This window comes from Daucus carota, chromosome 7, assembly GCF_001625215.2.
Source record: "Daucus carota subsp. sativus chromosome 7, DH1 v3.0, whole genome shotgun sequence".
NCBI lineage: Eukaryota > Viridiplantae > Streptophyta > Magnoliopsida > Apiales > Apiaceae > Daucus > Daucus carota.
In genome coordinates, this window is record NC_030387.2 from 18081965 (window position 1) to 18100892 (window position 18928).

An 18928-nucleotide genomic window follows, 5' to 3' on the forward strand; every position below is an offset into this window, starting at 1 on the left:
TAATGAAGCAACAAGTTGTTTCCGGGCTCAAACGAGTCAAAAATGAAACTACAAGTTGATTCTAATTTTAAACAACAGAAAATGAAGCTACAAATTGTTTTCCACTTCAAACGAGTCTAGAATGAAGCTACAAGTTGTTTCCAACTTCAATCTAACCAATAATGAAGCAACAAGTTGTTTACAGGCTCAAACGAGTCAAGAATGAAACCGAAAATGAACCTACAAATTGTTTTCCACTTCAAACGAGTCTATAATGAAGCTACAAGTTGTTTCCAACTTCAATCTAACCAATAATGAAGCAACATGTTGTTTACAGGCTCAAACGAGTCAAGAATGAAACTACAAGTTGATTCCAATTTTAAACAACCGAAAATGAAGCTACAAATTGTTTTCAGCTTCAAACGAGTCTAGAATGGAGCTACAAGTTGTTTCCAACTTCAATCTAGCCAATAATGAAGCAACAAGTTGTTTCCAGGCTCAAACGAGTCAAGAATGAAACTCCAAGTTGATTCTAATTTTATACAACGGAAAATGAAGCTTCAAATTGTTTTCAGCTTCAAACGAGTCTAGAATGGAGCTCCAAGTTGTATCCAACTTCAATCGAGCCAATAATGAAGCAACAAGTTGTTTCCGGGCTCAAACGAGTCAAGAATGAAACTACAAGTTGATTCTAATTTTAAACAACCGAAAATGAAGCTACAAGTTGTGTTCAACTTCAAACGAGTCTGGAATGAAGCTACAAGTTGATTCTAATTTTAAACAACTGAAAATGAAGCTACAAGTTGTTTTCAACTTCAAACGAGTCTGGAATGAAGCTACATATTGTTTCCAACTTCAATCCAGCCAATAATGAAGCAACAAGTTGTTTCCGGGCTCAAACGAGTCAAAAATGAAACTACAAGTTGATTCTAATTTTAAACAACAGAAAATGAAGCTACAAATTGTTTTCCACTTCAAACGAGTCTAGAATGAAGCTACAAGTTGTTTCCAACTTCAATCTAACCAATAATGAAGCAACAAGTTGTTTACAGGCTCAAACGAGTCAAGAATGAAACCGAAAATGAAGCTACAAATTGTTTTCCACTTCAAACGAGTCTAGAATGAAGCTACAAGTTGTTTCCAACTTCAATCTAACCAATAATGAAGCAACATGTTGTTTACAGGCTCAAACGAGTCAAGAATGAAACTACAAGTTAATTCTAATTTTAAACAACCGAAAATGAAGCTACAAATTGTTTTCAGCTTCAAACGAGTCTAGAATGAAGCTTCAAGTTGTTTCCAACTTCAATCCAGCCAATAATGAAGCAACAAGTTGTTTACAGGCTCAAACGAGTCAAGAATGAAACTACAAGTTGATTCTAATTTTAAACAACTGAAAATAAAGCTACAAATTGTTTTCCACTTCAAACGAGTCTAGAATGAAGCTACAAGTTGTTTCCAACTTCAATCTAACCAATAAAGAAGCAACAAGTTGTTTACAGGCTCAAACGAGTCAAGAATGAAACTACAAGTTGATTCCAATTTTAAACAACCGAAAATGAAGCTACAAGTTGTGTTCAACTTCAAACGAGTCTGGAATGAAGCTACAAGTTGTTTCCAACTTCAATCCAGCCAGTAATGAAGCAACAAGTTGTTTAAAGGCTCAAACGAGTCAAGAATGAAACTACAAGTTGATTCTAATTTTATACAACTGAAAATGAAGCTACAAGTTGTTTTCAACTTCAAACGAGTCTGGAATGAAGCTACATATTGTTTCCAACTTCAATCCAGCCAATAATGAAGCAACAAGTTGTTTCCGGGCTCAAACGAGTCAAAAATGAAACTACAAGTTGATTCTAATTTTAAACAACAGAAAATGAAGCTACAAATTGTTTTCCACTTCAAACGAGTCTAGAATGAAGCTACAAGTTGTTTCCAACTTCAATCTAACCAATAATGAAGCAACAAGTTGTTTACAGGCTCAAACGAGTCAAGAATGAAACCGAAAATGAACCTACAAATTGTTTTCCACTTCAAACGAGTCTATAATGAAGCTACAAGTTGTTTCCAACTTCAATCTAACCAATAAAGAAGCAACAAGTTGTTTACAGGCTCAAACGAGTCAAGAATGAAACTACAAGTTGATTCCAATTTTAAACAACCGAAAATGAAGCTACAAGTTGTGTTCAACTTCAAACGAGTCTGGAATGAAGCTACAAGTTGTTTCCAACTTCAATCCAGCCAGTAATGAAGCAACAAGTTGTTTAAAGGCTCAAACGAGTCAAGAATGAAACTACAAGTTGATTCTAATTTTAAACAACTGAAAATGAAGCTACAAGTTGTTTTCAACTTCAAACGAGTCTGGAATGAAGCTACATATTGTTTCCAACTTCAATCCAGCCAATAATGAAGCAACAAGTTGTTTCCGGGCTCAAACGAGTCAAAAATGAAACTACAAGTTGATTCTAATTTTAAACAACAGAAAATGAAGCTACAAATTGTTTCCACTTCAAACGAGTCTAGAATGAAGCTACAAGTTGTTTCCAACTTCAATCTAACCAATAATGAAGCAACAAGTTGTTTACAGGCTCAAACGAGTCAAGAATGAAACCGAAAATGAACCTACAAATTGTTTTCCACTTCAAACGAGTCTATAATGAAGCTACAAGTTGTTTCCAACTTCAATCTAACCAATAATGAAGCAACATGTTGTTTACAGGCTCAAACGAGTCAAGAATGAAACTACAAGTTGATTCTAATTTTAAACAACCGAAAATGAAGCTACAAATTGTTTTCAGCTTCAAACGAGTCTAGAATGGAGCTACAAGTTGTATCCAACTTCAATCTAGCCAATAATGAAGCAACAAGTTGTTTACAGGCTCAAACGAGTCAAGAATGAAACTGCAAGTTGATTCTAATTTTAAACAACCGAAAATGAAGCTACAAGTTGTGTTCAACTTCAAACGAGTCTGGAATGAAGCTACAAGTCGTTTCCAACTTCAATCCATCCAATAATGATGCAACAAGTTGTTTCCGGGCTCAAACGAGTCAAGAATGAAACTAAAAGTTGATTCTAATTTTAAACAACCGAAAATGAAGCTACAAGTTGTTTTCAACTTCAAACGAGTCTGGAATGAAGCTACAAGTTGTTTCCAACTTCAATCTAGCCAATAATGAAGCAACAAGTTGTTTCCAGGCTCAAACGAGTCAAGAATGAAACTACAAGTTGATTCTAATTTTATACAACGGAAAATGAAGCTACAAATTGTTTTCAGCTTCAAACGAGTCTAGAATGGAGCTCCAAGTTGTATCCAACTTCAATCGAGCCAATAATGAAGCAACAAGTTGTTTCCGGGCTCAAACGAGTCAAGAATGAAACTACAAGTTGATTCTAATTTTAAACAACCGAAAATGAAGCTACAAGTTGTGTTCAACTTCAAACGAGTCTGGAATGAAGCTACAAGTTGATTCTAATTTTAAACAACTGAAAATGAAGCTACAAGTTGTTTTCAACTTCAAACGAGTCTGGAATGAAGCTACATATTGTTTCCAACTTCAATCCAGCCAATAATGAAGCAACAAGTTGTTTCCGGGCTAAAACGAGTCAAAAATGAAACTACAAGTTGATTCTAATTTTAAACAACAGAAAATGAAGCTACAAATTGTTTTCCACTTCAAACGAGTCTAGAATGAAGCTACAAGTTGTTTCCAACTTCAATCTAACCAATAATGAAGCAACAAGTTGTTTACAGGCTCAAACGAGTCAAGAATGAAACCGAAAATGAACCTACAAATTGTTTTCCACTTCAAACGAGTCTATAATGAAGCTACAAGTTGTTTCCAACTTCAATCTAACCAATAATGAAGCAACATGTTGTTTACAGGCTCAAACGAGTCAAGAATGAAACTACAAGTTGATTCTAATTTTAAACAACCGAAAATGAAGCTACAAATTGTTTTCAGCTTCAAACGAGTCTAGAATGGAGCTACAAGTTGTATCCAACTTCAATCTAGCCAATAATGAAGCAACAAGTTGTTTACAGGCTCAAACGAGTCAAGAATGAAACTGCAAGTTGATTCTAATTTTAAACAACCGAAAATGAAGCTACAAGTTGTGTTCGACTTCAAACGAGTCTGGAATGAAGCTACAAGTCGTTTCCAACTTCAATCCATCCAATAATGATGCAACAAGTTGTTTCCGGGCTCAAACGAGTCAAGAATGAAACTAAAAGTTGATTCTAATTTTAAACAACCGAAAATGAAGCTACAAGTTGTTTTCAACTTCAAACGAGTCTGGAATGAAGCTACAAGTTGTTTCCAACTTCAATCTAGCCAATAATGAAAGCAACAAGTTGTTTCCAGGCTCAAACGAGTCAAGAATGAAACTACAAGTTGATTCTAATTTTATACAACGGAAAATGAAGCTACAAATTGTTTTCAGCTTCAAACGAGTCTAGAATGGAGCTCCAAGTTGTATCCAACTTCAATCGAGCCAATAATGAAGCAACAAGTTGTTTCCCGGCTCAAACGAGTCAAGAATGAAACTACAAGTTGATTCTAATTTTAAACAACCGAAAATGAAGCTACAAGTTGTGTTCAACTTCAAACGAGTCTGGAATGAAGCTACAAGTTGATTCTAATTTTAAACAACTGAAAATGAAGCTACAAGTTGTTTTCAACTTCAAACGAGTCTGGAATGAAGCTACATATTGTTTCCAACTTCAATCCAGCCAATAATGAAGCAACAAGTTGTTTCCGGGCTCAAACGAGTCAAAAATGAAACTACAAGTTGATTCTAATTTTAAACAACAGAAAATGAAGCTACAAATTGTTTTCCACTTCAAACGAGTCTAGAATGAAGCTACAAGTTGTTTCCAACTTCAATCTAACCAATAATGAAGCAACATGTTGTTTACAGGCTCAAACGAGTCAAGAATGAAACTACAAGTTAATTCTAATTTTAAACAACCGAAAATGAAGCTACAAATTGTTTTCAGCTTCAAACGAGTCTAGAATGAAGCTTCAAGTTGTTTCCAACTTCAATCCAGCCAATAATGAAGCAACAAGTTGTTTACAGGCTCAAACGAGTCAAGAATGAAACTACAAGTTGATTCTAATTTTAAACAACTGAAAATAAAGCTACAAATTGTTTTCCACTTCAAACGAGTCTAGAATGAAGCTACAAGTTGTTTCCAACTTCAATCTAACCAATAAAGAAGCAACAAGTTGTTTACAGGCTCAAACGAGTCAAGAATGAAACTACAAGTTGATTCCAATTTTAAACAACCGAAAATGAAGCTACAAGTTGTGTTCAACTTCAAACGAGTCTGGAATGAAGCTACAAGTTGTTTCCAACTTCAATCCAACCAGTAATGAAGCAACAAGTTGTTTAAAGGCTCAAACGAGTCAAGAATGAAACTACAAGTTGATTCTAATTTTAAACAACTGAAAATGAAGCTACAAGTTGTTTTCAACTTCAAACGAGTCTGGAATGAAGCTACATATTGTTTCCAACTTCAATCCAGCCAATAATGAAGCAACAAGTTGTTTCCGGGCTCAAACGAGTCAAAAATGAAACTACAAGTTGATTCTAATTTTAAACAACAGAAAATGAAGCTACAAATTGTTTTCCACTTCAAACGAGTCTAGAATGAAGCTACAAGTTGTTTCCAACTTCAATCTAACCAATAATGAAGCAACAAGTTGTTTACAGGCTCAAACGAGTCAAGAATGAAACCGAAAATGAACCTACAAATTGTTTTCCACTTCAAACGAGTCTATAATGAAGCTACAAGTTGTTTCCAACTTCAATCTAACCAATAAAGAAGCAACAAGTTGTTTACAGGCTCAAACGAGTCAAGAATGAAACTACAAGTTGATTCCAATTTTAAACAACCGAAAATGAAGCTACAAGTTGTGTTCAACTTCAAACGAGTCTGGAATGAAGCTACAAGTTGTTTCCAACTTCAATCCAGCCAGTAATGAAGCAACAAGTTGTTTAAAGGCTCAAACGAGTCAAGAATGAAACTACAAGTTGATTCTAATTTTAAACAACTGAAAATGAAGCTACAAGTTGTTTTCAACTTCAAACGAGTCTGGAATGAAGCTACATATTGTTTCCAACTTCAATCCAGCCAATAATGAAGCAACAAGTTGTTTCCGGGCTCAAACGAGTCAAAAATGAAACTACAAGTTGATTCTAATTTTAAACAACAGAAAATGAAGCTACAAATTGTTTCCACTTCAAACGAGTCTAGAATGAAGCTACAAGTTGTTTCCAACTTCAATCTAACCAATAATGAAGCAACAAGTTGTTTACAGGCTCAAACGAGTCAAGAATGAAACCGAAAATGAACCTACAAATTGTTTTCCACTTCAAACGAGTCTATAATGAAGCTACAAGTTGTTTCCAACTTCAATCTAACCAATAATGAAGCAACATGTTGTTTACAGGCTCAAACGAGTCAAGAATGAAACTACAAGTTGATTCTAATTTTAAACAACCGAAAATGAAGCTACAAATTGTTTTCAGCTTCAAACGAGTCTAGAATGGAGCTACAAGTTGTATCCAACTTCAATCTAGCCAATAATGAAGCAACAAGTTGTTTACAGGCTCAAACGAGTCAAGAATGAAACTGCAAGTTGATTCTAATTTTAAACAACCGAAAATGAAGCTACAAGTTGTGTTCAACTTCAAACGAGTCTGGAATGAAGCTACAAGTTGATTCTAATTTTAAACAACTGAAAATGAAGCTACAAGTTGTTTTCAACTTCAAACGAGTCTGGAATGAAGCTACATATTGTTTCCAACTTCAATCCAGCCAATAATGAAGCAACAAGTTGTTTCCGGGCTCAAACGAGTCAAAAATGAAACTACAAGTTGATTCTAATTTTAAACAACAGAAAATGAAGCTACAAATTGTTTTCCACTTCAAACGAGTCTAGAATGAAGCTACAAGTTGTTTCCAACTTCAATCTAACCAATAATGAAGCAACATGTTGTTTACAGGCTCAAACGAGTCAAGAATGAAACTACAAGTTAATTCTAATTTTAAACAACCGAAAATGAAGCTACAAATTGTTTTCAGCTTCAAACGAGTCTAGAATGAAGCTTCAAGTTGTTTCCAACTTCAATCCAGCCAATAATGAAGCAACAAGTTGTTTACAGGCTCAAACGAGTCAAGAATGAAACTACAAGTTGATTCTAATTTTAAACAACTGAAAATAAAGCTACAAATTGTTTTCCACTTCAAACGAGTCTAGAATGAAGCTACAAGTTGTTTCCAACTTCAATCTAACCAATAAAGAAGCAACAAGTTGTTTACAGGCTCAAACGAGTCAAGAATGAAACTACAAGTTGATTCCAATTTTAAACAACCGAAAATGAAGCTACAAGTTGTGTTCAACTTCAAACGAGTCTGGAATGAAGCTACAAGTTGTTTCCAACTTCAATCCAGCCAGTAATGAAGCAACAAGTTGTTTAAAGGCTCAAACGAGTCAAGAATGAAACTACAAGTTGATTCTAATTTTAAACAACTGAAAATGAAGCTACAAGTTGTTTTCAACTTCAAACGAGTCTGGAATGAAGCTACATATTGTTTCCAACTTCAATCCAGCCAATAATGAAGCAACAAGTTGTTTCCGGGCTCAAACGAGTCAAAAATGAAACTACAAGTTGATTCTAATTTTAAACAACAGAAAATGAAGCTACAAATTGTTTTCCACTTCAAACGAGTCTAGAATGAAGCTACAAGTTGTTTCCAACTTCAATCTAACCAATAATGAAGCAACAAGTTGTTTACAGGCTCAAACGAGTCAAGAATGAAACCGAAAATGAACCTACAAATTGTTTTCCACTTCAAACGAGTCTATAATGAAGCTACAAGTTGTTTCCAACTTCAATCTAACCAATAAAGAAGCAACAAGTTGTTTACAGGCTCAAACGAGTCAAGAATGAAACTACAAGTTGATTCCAATTTTAAACAACCGAAAATGAAGCTACAAGTTGTGTTCAACTTCAAACGAGTCTGGAATGAAGCTACAAGTTGTTTCCAACTTCAATCCAGCCAGTAATGAAGCAACAAGTTGTTTAAAGGCTCAAACGAGTCAAGAATGAAACTACAAGTTGATTCTAATTTTAAACAACTGAAAATGAAGCTACAAGTTGTTTTCAACTTCAAACGAGTCTGGAATGAAGCTACATATTGTTTCCAACTTCAATCCAGCCAATAATGAAGCAACAAGTTGTTTCCGGGCTCAAACGAGTCAAAAATGAAACTACAAGTTGATTCTAATTTTAAACAACAGAAAATGAAGCTACAAATTGTTTCCACTTCAAACGAGTCTAGAATGAAGCTACAAGTTGTTTCCAACTTCAATCTAACCAATAATGAAGCAACAAGTTGTTTACAGGCTCAAACGAGTCAAGAATGAAACCGAAAATGAACCTACAAATTGTTTTCCACTTCAAACGAGTCTATAATGAAGCTACAAGTTGTTTCCAACTTCAATCTAACCAATAATGAAGCAACATGTTGTTTACAGGCTCAAACGAGTCAAGAATGAAACTACAAGTTGATTCTAATTTTAAACAACCGAAAATGAAGCTACAAATTGTTTTCAGCTTCAAACGAGTCTAGAATGGAGCTACAAGTTGTATCCAACTTCAATCTAGCCAATAATGAAGCAACAAGTTGTTTACAGGCTCAAACGAGTCAAGAATGAAACTGCAAGTTGATTCTAATTTTAAACAACCGAAAATGAAGCTACAAGTTGTGTTCAACTTCAAACGAGTCTGGAATAAGCTACAAGTCGTTTCCAACTTCAATCCATCCAATAATGATGCAACAAGTTGTTTCCGGGCTCAAACGAGTCAAGAATGAAACTAAAAGTTGATTCTAATTTTAAACAACCGAAAATGAAGCTACAAGTTGTTTTCAACTTCAAACGAGTCTGGAATGAAGCTACAAGTTGTTTCCAACTTCAATCTAGCCAATAATGAAGCAACAAGTTGTTTCCAGGCTCAAACGAGTCAAGAATGAAACTACAAGTTGATTCTAATTTTATACAACGGAAAATGAAGCTACAAATTGTTTTCAGCTTCAAACGAGTCTAGAATGGAGCTCCAAGTTGTATCCAACTTCAATCGAGCCAATAATGAAGCAACAAGTTGTTTCCGGGCTCAAACGAGTCAAGAATGAAACTACAAGTTGATTCTAATTTTAAACAACCGAAAATGAAGCTACAAGTTGTGTTCAACTTCAAACGAGTCTGGAATGAAGCTACAAGTTGATTCTAATTTTAAACAACTGAAAATGAAGCTACAAGTTGTTTTCAACTTCAAACGAGTCTGGAATGAAGCTACATATTGTTTCCAACTTCAATCCAGCCAATAATGAAGCAACAAGTTGTTTCCGGGCTAAAACGAGTCAAAAATGAAACTACAAGTTGATTCTAATTTTAAACAACAGAAAATGAAGCTACAAATTGTTTTCCACTTCAAACGAGTCTAGAATGAAGCTACAAGTTGTTTCCAACTTCAATCTAACCAATAATGAAGCAACAAGTTGTTTACAGGCTCAAACGAGTCAAGAATGAAACCGAAAATGAACCTACAAATTGTTTTCCACTTCAAACGAGTCTATAATGAAGCTACAAGTTGTTTCCAACTTCAATCTAACCAATAATGAAGCAACATGTTGTTTACAGGCTCAAACGAGTCAAGAATGAAACTACAAGTTGATTCTAATTTTAAACAACCGAAAATGAAGCTACAAATTGTTTTCAGCTTCAAACGAGTCTAGAATGGAGCTACAAGTTGTATCCAACTTCAATCTAGCCAATAATGAAGCAACAAGTTGTTTACAGGCTCAAACGAGTCAAGAATGAAACTGCAAGTTGATTCTAATTTTAAACAACCGAAAATGAAGCTACAAGTTGTGTTCGACTTCAAACGAGTCTGGAATGAAGCTACAAGTCGTTTCCAACTTCAATCCATCCAATAATGATGCAACAAGTTGTTTCCGGGCTCAAACGAGTCAAGAATGAAACTAAAAGTTGATTCTAATTTTAAACAACCGAAAATGAAGCTACAAGTTGTTTTCAACTTCAAACGAGTCTGGAATGAAGCTACAAGTTGTTTCCAACTTCAATCTAGCCAATAATGAAAGCAACAAGTTGTTTCCAGGCTCAAACGAGTCAAGAATGAAACTACAAGTTGATTCTAATTTTATACAACGGAAAATGAAGCTACAAATTGTTTTCAGCTTCAAACGAGTCTAGAATGGAGCTCCAAGTTGTATCCAACTTCAATCGAGCCAATAATGAAGCAACAAGTTGTTTCCGGGCTCAAACGAGTCAAGAATGAAACTACAAGTTGATTCTAATTTTAAACAACCGAAAATGAAGCTACAAGTTGTGTTCAACTTCAAACGAGTCTGGAATGAAGCTACAAGTTGATTCTAATTTTAAACAACTGAAAATGAAGCTACAAGTTGTTTTCAACTTCAAACGAGTCTGGAATGAAGCTACATATTGTTTCCAACTTCAATCCAGCCAATAATGAAGCAACAAGTTGTTTCCGGGCTCAAACGAGTCAAAAATGAAACTACAAGTTGATTCTAATTTTAAACAACAGAAAATGAAGCTACAAATTGTTTTCCACTTCAAACGAGTCTAGAATGAAGCTACAAGTTGTTTCCAACTTCAATCTAACCAATAATGAAGCAACATGTTGTTTACAGGCTCAAACGAGTCAAGAATGAAACTACAAGTTAATTCTAATTTTAAACAACCGAAAATGAAGCTACAAATTGTTTTCAGCTTCAAACGAGTCTAGAATGAAGCTTCAAGTTGTTTCCAACTTCAATCCAGCCAATAATGAAGCAACAAGTTGTTTACAGGCTCAAACGAGTCAAGAATGAAACTACAAGTTGATTCTAATTTTAAACAACTGAAAATAAAGCTACAAATTGTTTTCCACTTCAAACGAGTCTAGAATGAAGCTACAAGTTGTTTCCAACTTCAATCTAACCAATAAAGAAGCAACAAGTTGTTTACAGGCTCAAACGAGTCAAGAATGAAACTACAAGTTGATTCCAATTTTAAACAACCGAAAATGAAGCTACAAGTTGTGTTCAACTTCAAACGAGTCTGGAATGAAGCTACAAGTTGTTTCCAACTTCAATCCAGCCAGTAATGAAGCAACAAGTTGTTTAAAGGCTCAAACGAGTCAAGAATGAAACTACAAGTTGATTCTAATTTTAAACAACTGAAAATGAAGCTACAAGTTGTTTTCAACTTCAAACGAGTCTGGAATGAAGCTACATATTGTTTCCAACTTCAATCCAGCCAATAATGAAGCAACAAGTTGTTTCCGGGCTCAAACGAGTCAAAAATGAAACTACAAGTTGATTCTAATTTTAAACAACAGAAAATGAAGCTACAAATTGTTTTCCACTTCAAACGAGTCTAGAATGAAGCTACAAGTTGTTTCCAACTTCAATCTAACCAATAATGAAGCAACAAGTTGTTTACAGACTCAAACGAGTCAAGAATGAAACCGAAAATGAACCTACAAATTGTTTTCCACTTCAAACGAGTCTATAATGAAGCTACAAGTTGTTTCCAACTTCAATCTAACCAATAAAGAAGCAACAAGTTGTTTACAGGCTCAAACGAGTCAAGAATGAAACTACAAGTTGATTCCAATTTTAAACAACCGAAAATGAAGCTACAAGTTGTGTTCAACTTCAAACGAGTCTGGAATGAAGCTACAAGTTGTATCCAACTTCAATCTAGCCAATAATGAAGCAACAAGTTGTTTACAGGCTCAAACGAGTCAAGAATGAAACTGCAAGTTGATTCTAATTTTAAACAACCGAAAATGAAGCTACAAGTTGTGTTCGACTTCAAACGAGTCTGGAATGAAGCTACAAGTCGTTTCCAACTTCAATCCATCCAATAATGATGCAACAAGTTGTTTCCGGGCTCAAACGAGTCAAGAATGAAACTAAAAGTTGATTCTAATTTTAAACAACCGAAAATGAAGCTACAAGTTGTTTTCAACTTCAAACGAGTCTGGAATGAAGCTACAAGTTGTTTCCAACTTCAATCTAGCCAATAATGAAAGCAACAAGTTGTTTCCAGGCTCAAACGAGTCAAGAATGAAACTACAAGTTGATTCTAATTTTATACAACGGAAAATGAAGCTACAAATTGTTTTCAGCTTCAAACGAGTCTAGAATGGAGCTCCAAGTTGTATCCAACTTCAATCGAGCCAATAATGAAGCAACAAGTTGTTTCCGGGCTCAAACGAGTCAAGAATGAAACTACAAGTTGATTCTAATTTTAAACAACCGAAAATGAAGCTACAAGTTGTGTTCAACTTCAAACGAGTCTGGAATGAAGCTACAAGTTGATTCTAATTTTAAACAACTGAAAATGAAGCTACAAGTTGTTTTCAACTTCAAACGAGTCTGGAATGAAGCTACATATTGTTTCCAACTTCAATCCAGCCAATAATGAAGCAACAAGTTGTTTCCGGGCTCAAACGAGTCAAAAATGAAACTACAAGTTGATTCTAATTTTAAACAACAGAAAATGAAGCTACAAATTGTTTTCCACTTCAAACGAGTCTAGAATGAAGCTACAAGTTGTTTCCAACTTCAATCTAACCAATAATGAAGCAACATGTTGTTTACAGGCTCAAACGAGTCAAGAATGAAACTACAAGTTAATTCTAATTTTAAACAACCGAAAATGAAGCTACAAATTGTTTTCAGCTTCAAACGAGTCTAGAATGAAGCTTCAAGTTGTTTCCAACTTCAATCCAGCCAATAATGAAGCAACAAGTTGTTTACAGGCTCAAACGAGTCAAGAATGAAACTACAAGTTGATTCTAATTTTAAACAACTGAAAATAAAGCTACAAATTGTTTTCCACTTCAAACGAGTCTAGAATGAAGCTACAAGTTGTTTCCAACTTCAATCTAACCAATAAAGAAGCAACAAGTTGTTTACAGGCTCAAACGAGTCAAGAATGAAACTACAAGTTGATTCCAATTTTAAACAACCGAAAATGAAGCTACAAGTTGTGTTCAACTTCAAACGAGTCTGGAATGAAGCTACAAGTTGTTTCCAACTTCAATCCAGCCAGTAATGAAGCAACAAGTTGTTTAAAGGCTCTAACGAGTCAAGAATGAAACTACAAGTTGATTCTAATTTTAAACAACTGAAAATGAAGCTACAAGTTGTTTTCAACTTCAAACGAGTCTGGAATGAAGCTACATATTGTTTCCAACTTCAATCCAGCCAATAATGAAGCAACAAGTTGTTTCCGGGCTCAAACGAGTCAAAAATGAAACTACAAGTTGATTCTAATTTTAAACAACAGAAAATGAAGCTACAAATTGTTTTCCACTTCAAACGAGTCTAGAATGAAGCTACAAGTTGTTTCCAACTTCAATCTAACCAATAATGAAGCAACAAGTTGTTTACAGGCTCAAACGAGTCAAGAATGAAACCGAAAATGAACCTACAAATTGTTTTCCACTTCAAACGAGTCTATAATGAAGCTACAAGTTGTTTCCAACTTCAATCTAACCAATAAAGAAGCAACAAGTTGTTTACAGGCTCAAACGAGTCAAGAATGAAACTACAAGTTGATTCCAATTTTAAACAACCGAAAATGAAGCTACAAGTTGTGTTCAACTTCAAACGAGTCTGGAATGAAGCTACAAGTTGTTTCCAACTTCAATCCAGCCAGTAATGAAGCAACAAGTTGTTTAAAGGCTCAAACGAGTCAAGAATGAAACTACAAGTTGATTCTAATTTTAAACAACTGAAAATGAAGCTACAAGTTGTTTTCAACTTCAAACGAGTCTGGAATGAAGCTACATATTGTTTCCAACTTCAATCCAGCCAATAATGAAGCAACAAGTTGTTTCCGGGCTCAAACGAGTCAAAAATGAAACTACAAGTTGATTCTAATTTTAAACAACAGAAAATGAAGCTACAAATTGTTTCCACTTCAAACGAGTCTAGAATGAAGCTACAAGTTGTTTCCAACTTCAATCTAACCAATAATGAAGCAACAAGTTGTTTACAGGCTCAAACGAGTCAAGAATGAAACCGAAAATGAAGCTACAAATTGTTTTCCACTTCAAACGAGTCTATAATGAAGCTACAAGTTGTTTCCAACTTCAATCTAACCAATAATGAAGCAACATGTTGTTTACAGGCTCAAACGAGTCAAGAATGAAACTACAAGTTGATTCTAATTTTAAACAACCGAAAATGAAGCTACAAATTGTTTTCAGCTTCAAACGAGTCTAGAATGGAGCTACAAGTTGTATCCAACTTCAATCTAGCCAATAATGAAGCAACAAGTTGTTTACAGGCTCAAACGAGTCAAGAATGAAACTGCAAGTTGATTCTAATTTTAAACAACCGAAAATGAAGCTACAAGTTGTGTTCAACTTCAAACGAGTCTGGAATGAAGCTACAAGTCGTTTCCAACTTCAATCCATCCAATAATGATGCAACAAGTTGTTTCCGGGCTCAAACGAGTCAAGAATGAAACTAAAAGTTGATTCTAATTTTAAACAACCGAAAATGAAGCTACAAGTTGTTTTCAACTTCAAACGAGTCTGGAATGAAGCTACAAGTTGTTTCCAACTTCAATCTAGCCAATAATGAAGCAACAAGTTGTTTCCAGGCTCAAACGAGTCAAGAATGAAACTACAAGTTGATTCTAATTTTAAACAACAGAAAATGAAGCTACAAATTGTTTTCCACTTCAAACGAGTCTAGAATGAAGCTACAAGTTGTTTCCAACTTCAATCTAACCAATAATGAAGCAACAAGTTGTTTACAGGCTCAAACGAGTCAAGAATGAAACCGAAAATGAACCTACAAATTGTTTTCCACTTCAAACGAGTCTATAATGAAGCTACAAGTTGTTTCCAACTTCAATCTAACCAATAATGAAGCAACATGTTGTTTACAGGCTCAAACGAGTCAAGAATGAAACTACAAGTTGATTCTAATTTTAAACAACCGAAAATGAAGCTACAAATTGTTTTCAGCTTCAAACGAGTCTAGAATGGAGCTACAAGTTGTATCCAACTTCAATCTAGCCAATAATGAAGCAACAAGTTGTTTACAGGCTCAAACGAGTCAAGAATGAAACTGCAAGTTGATTCTAATTTTAAACAACCGAAAATGAAGCTACAAGTTGTGTTCAACTTCAAACGAGTCTGGAATGAAGCTACAAGTCGTTTCCAACTCAATCCATCCAATTAATGATGCAACAAGTTGTTTCCGGGCTCAAACGAGTCAAGAATGAAACTAAAAGTTGATTCTAATTTTAAACAACCGAAAATGAAGCTACAAGTTGTTTTCAACTTCAAACGAGTCTGGAATGAAGCTACAAGTTGTTTCCAACTTCAATCTAGCCAATAATGAAGCAACAAGTTGTTTCCAGGCTCAAACGAGTCAAGAATGAAACTACAAGTTGATTCTAATTTTATACAACGGAAAATGAAGCTACAAATTGTTTTCAGCTTCAAACGAGTCTAGAATGAAGCTACAAGTTGTTCCAACTTCAATCGAGCCAATAATGAAGCAACAAGTTGTTTCCGGGCTCAAACGAGTCAAGAATGAAACTACAAGTTGATTCTAATTTTAAACAACCGAAATGAAGCTACAAGTTGTTTCAACTTCAAACGAGTCTGGAATGAAGCTACAAGTTGATTCTAATTTTAAACAACCGAAAATGAAGCTACAAGTTGTTTTCAACTTCAAACGAGTCTGAATGAAGCTACAAGTTGTTTCCAACTTCAATCCAGCCAATAATGAAGCAACAAGTTGTTTCCGGCTCAAACGAGTCAAGAATGAAACTACAAGTTGATTCTAATTTTAAACAACAGAAAATGAAGCTACAAATTGTTTTCCACTTCAAACGAGTCTAGAATGAAGCTACAAGTTGTTTCCAACTTCAATCTAGCCAATAATGAAGCAACAAGTTGTTTACAGGCTCAAACGAGTCAAGAATGAAACCGAAAATGAAGCTACAAATTGTTTTCAACTTCAAACGAGTCTAGAATGAAGCTACAAGTTGTTTCCAACTTCAATCTAACCAATAATGAAGCAACAAGTTGTTTACAGGCTCAAACGAGTCAAGAATGAAACTACAAGTTGATTCTAATTTTAAACAACGAAAATGAAGCTACAAATTGTTTTCAACTTCAAACGAGTCTAGAATGAAGCTACAAGTTGTTTCCAACTTCAATCTAGCCAATAATGAAGCAACAAGTTGTTTACAGGCTCAAACGAGTCAAGAATGAAACTACAAGTTGATTCTAATTTTAAACAACCGAAAATGAAGCTACAAGTTGTGTTCAACTTCAAACGAGTCCGGAATGAAGCTACATGTTGTTTCCAACTTCAATCCAGCCAATAATGAAGCAACAAGTTGTTTCCAGGCTCAAACGAGTCAAGAATGAAACTAAAAGTTGATTCTAATTTTAAACAACCGAAAATGAAGCTACAAGTTGTTTTCAACTTCAAACGAGTCTGGAATGAAGCTACAAGTTGTTTCCAACTTCAATCTAGCCATAATGAAGCAACAAGTTGTTTCCAGGCTCAAACGAGTCAAGAATGAAACTACAAGTTGATTCTAATTTTAAACAACAAAATGAAGCTACAAATTGTTTTCACTTCAAACGAGTCTAGAATGGAAGCTACAAGTTGTTTCCAACTTCAATCTAGCCAATAATGAAGCAACAAGTTGTTTTCCGGCTCAAACGAGTCAAGAATGAAACTACAAGTTGATTCTAATTTTAAACAACCGAAAATGAAGCTACAAGTTGTGTTCAACTTCAAACGAGTCTGGAATGAAGCTACAAGTTGTTTCCAACTTCAACCAACCAAAATGAAGCAACAAGTGTTTTTCAACTCAAACGAGTCAAGAATGAAGCTACAAGTTGTTTCCACTTCAAACGAGTCTAATGAAGCTACAAGTTGTTTCCAACTTCAATCTAGCCAATAATGAAGCAACAAGTTGTTTCCAGGCTCAAACGAGTCAAGAATGAAACTACAAGTTGATTCTAATTTTAAACAACCGAAAATGAAGCTACAAGTTGTTTTCAACTTCAAACGAGTCTAGAATGAAGCTACAAGTTGTTTTCCAACTTCAATCTAGCCAATAATGAAGCAACAAGTTGTTTACAGGCTCAAACGAGTCAAGAATGAAACTACAAGTTGATTCTAATTTTAAACAACCGAAAATGAAGCTACAAATTGTTTTCAACTTCAAACGAGTCTGGAATGAAGCTACAAGTTGTTTCCAACTTCAATCTAGCCAATAATGAAGCAACAAGTTGTTTCCAGGCTCAAACGAGTCAAGAATGAAACTACAAGTTGATTCTAATTTTAAACAACCGAAAATGAAGCTACAAGTTGTTTTCAACTTCAAACGAGTCTGGAATGAAGCTACAAGTGTTTCCAACTTCAATCCAGCCATAATGAAGCAACAAGTTGTTTCCGGCTCAAACGAGTCAAGAATGAAACTACAAATTGTTTTTCAACTTCAAACGAGTCTAGAATGAAGCTACAAGTTGTTTCCAACTTCGATCTAGCCAATAATGAAGCAACAAGTTGTTTCAGGGCTCAAACGAGTCAAGAATGAAACTACAAGTTGATTCTAATTTAAACAACTGAAAATGAAGCTACAAGTTGTTTTCAACTTCAAACGAGTCTGGAATGAAGCTACAAGTTGTTTCCAACTTCAATCAATCCAGCCAATAATGAAGCAACAAGTTGTTCCGGGCTCAAACGAGTCAAGAATGAAACTACAAGTTGATTCTAATTTTAAACAACTGAAAATGAAGCTACAAATTGTTTTCCACTTCAAACGAGTCTAGAATGAAGCTACAAGTTGTTTCCAACTTCAATCCAGCCATAATGAAGCAACAAGTTGTTTACAGGCTCAAACAGTCAAGAATGAAACCGAAAATGAAGCTACAAATTGTTTTCAACTTCAAACGAGTCTAGAATGAAGCTACAAGTTGTTTCCAACTTCAATCTAGCAATAATGAAGCAACAAGTTGTTTACAGGCTCAAACGAGTCAAGAATGAAACTACAAGTTGATTCTAATTTTAAACAACCGAAAATGAAGCTACAAATGTGTTTCCAACTTCAAACGAGTCTGGAATGAAGCTACAAGTTGTTTCCAACTTCAATCTAGCCAATAATGAAGCAACAAGTTGTTTACAGGCTCAAACGAGTCAAGAATGAAACTACAAGTTGATTCTAATTTTAAACAACTGAAAATGAAGCTACAAGTTGTTTTCAACTTCAAACGAGTCTGGAATGAAGCTACAAGTTGTTCCAACTTCAATCCAGCCAATAATGAAGCAACAAGTTGTTTCCGGGGGCTCAAACGAGTCAAGAATGAAACTACAAGTTGATTCTAATTTTAAACAACCGAAAATGAAGCTACAAGTTGTTTTCAACTTCAAACGAGTCTGGAATGAAGCTACAAGTTGTTCCAACTTCAATCAGCCAATAATGAAGCAACAAGTTGTTTCCAGGCTCAAACGAGTCAAGAATGAAACTACAAGTTGATTCTAATTTTTAAACAACCGAAAATGAAGCTACAAGTTGTTTTCAACTTCAAACGAGTCTAGAATGAAGCTACAAGTTGTTTCCAACTTCAATCCAGCCAATAATGACAACAAGTTGTTTCCGGCTCAAACGAGTCAAGAATGAAACTACAAGTTGATTCTAATTTTAAACAACTGAAAATGAAGCTACAAGTTGTGTTCAACTTCAAACGAGTCTGGAATGAAGCTACAAGTTGTTTCCAACTTCAATCCAACTGAAAAATGAAGCAACAAGTTGTTTTCAACTTCAAAAACGAGTCAAGAATGAAACTACAAGTTGTTTT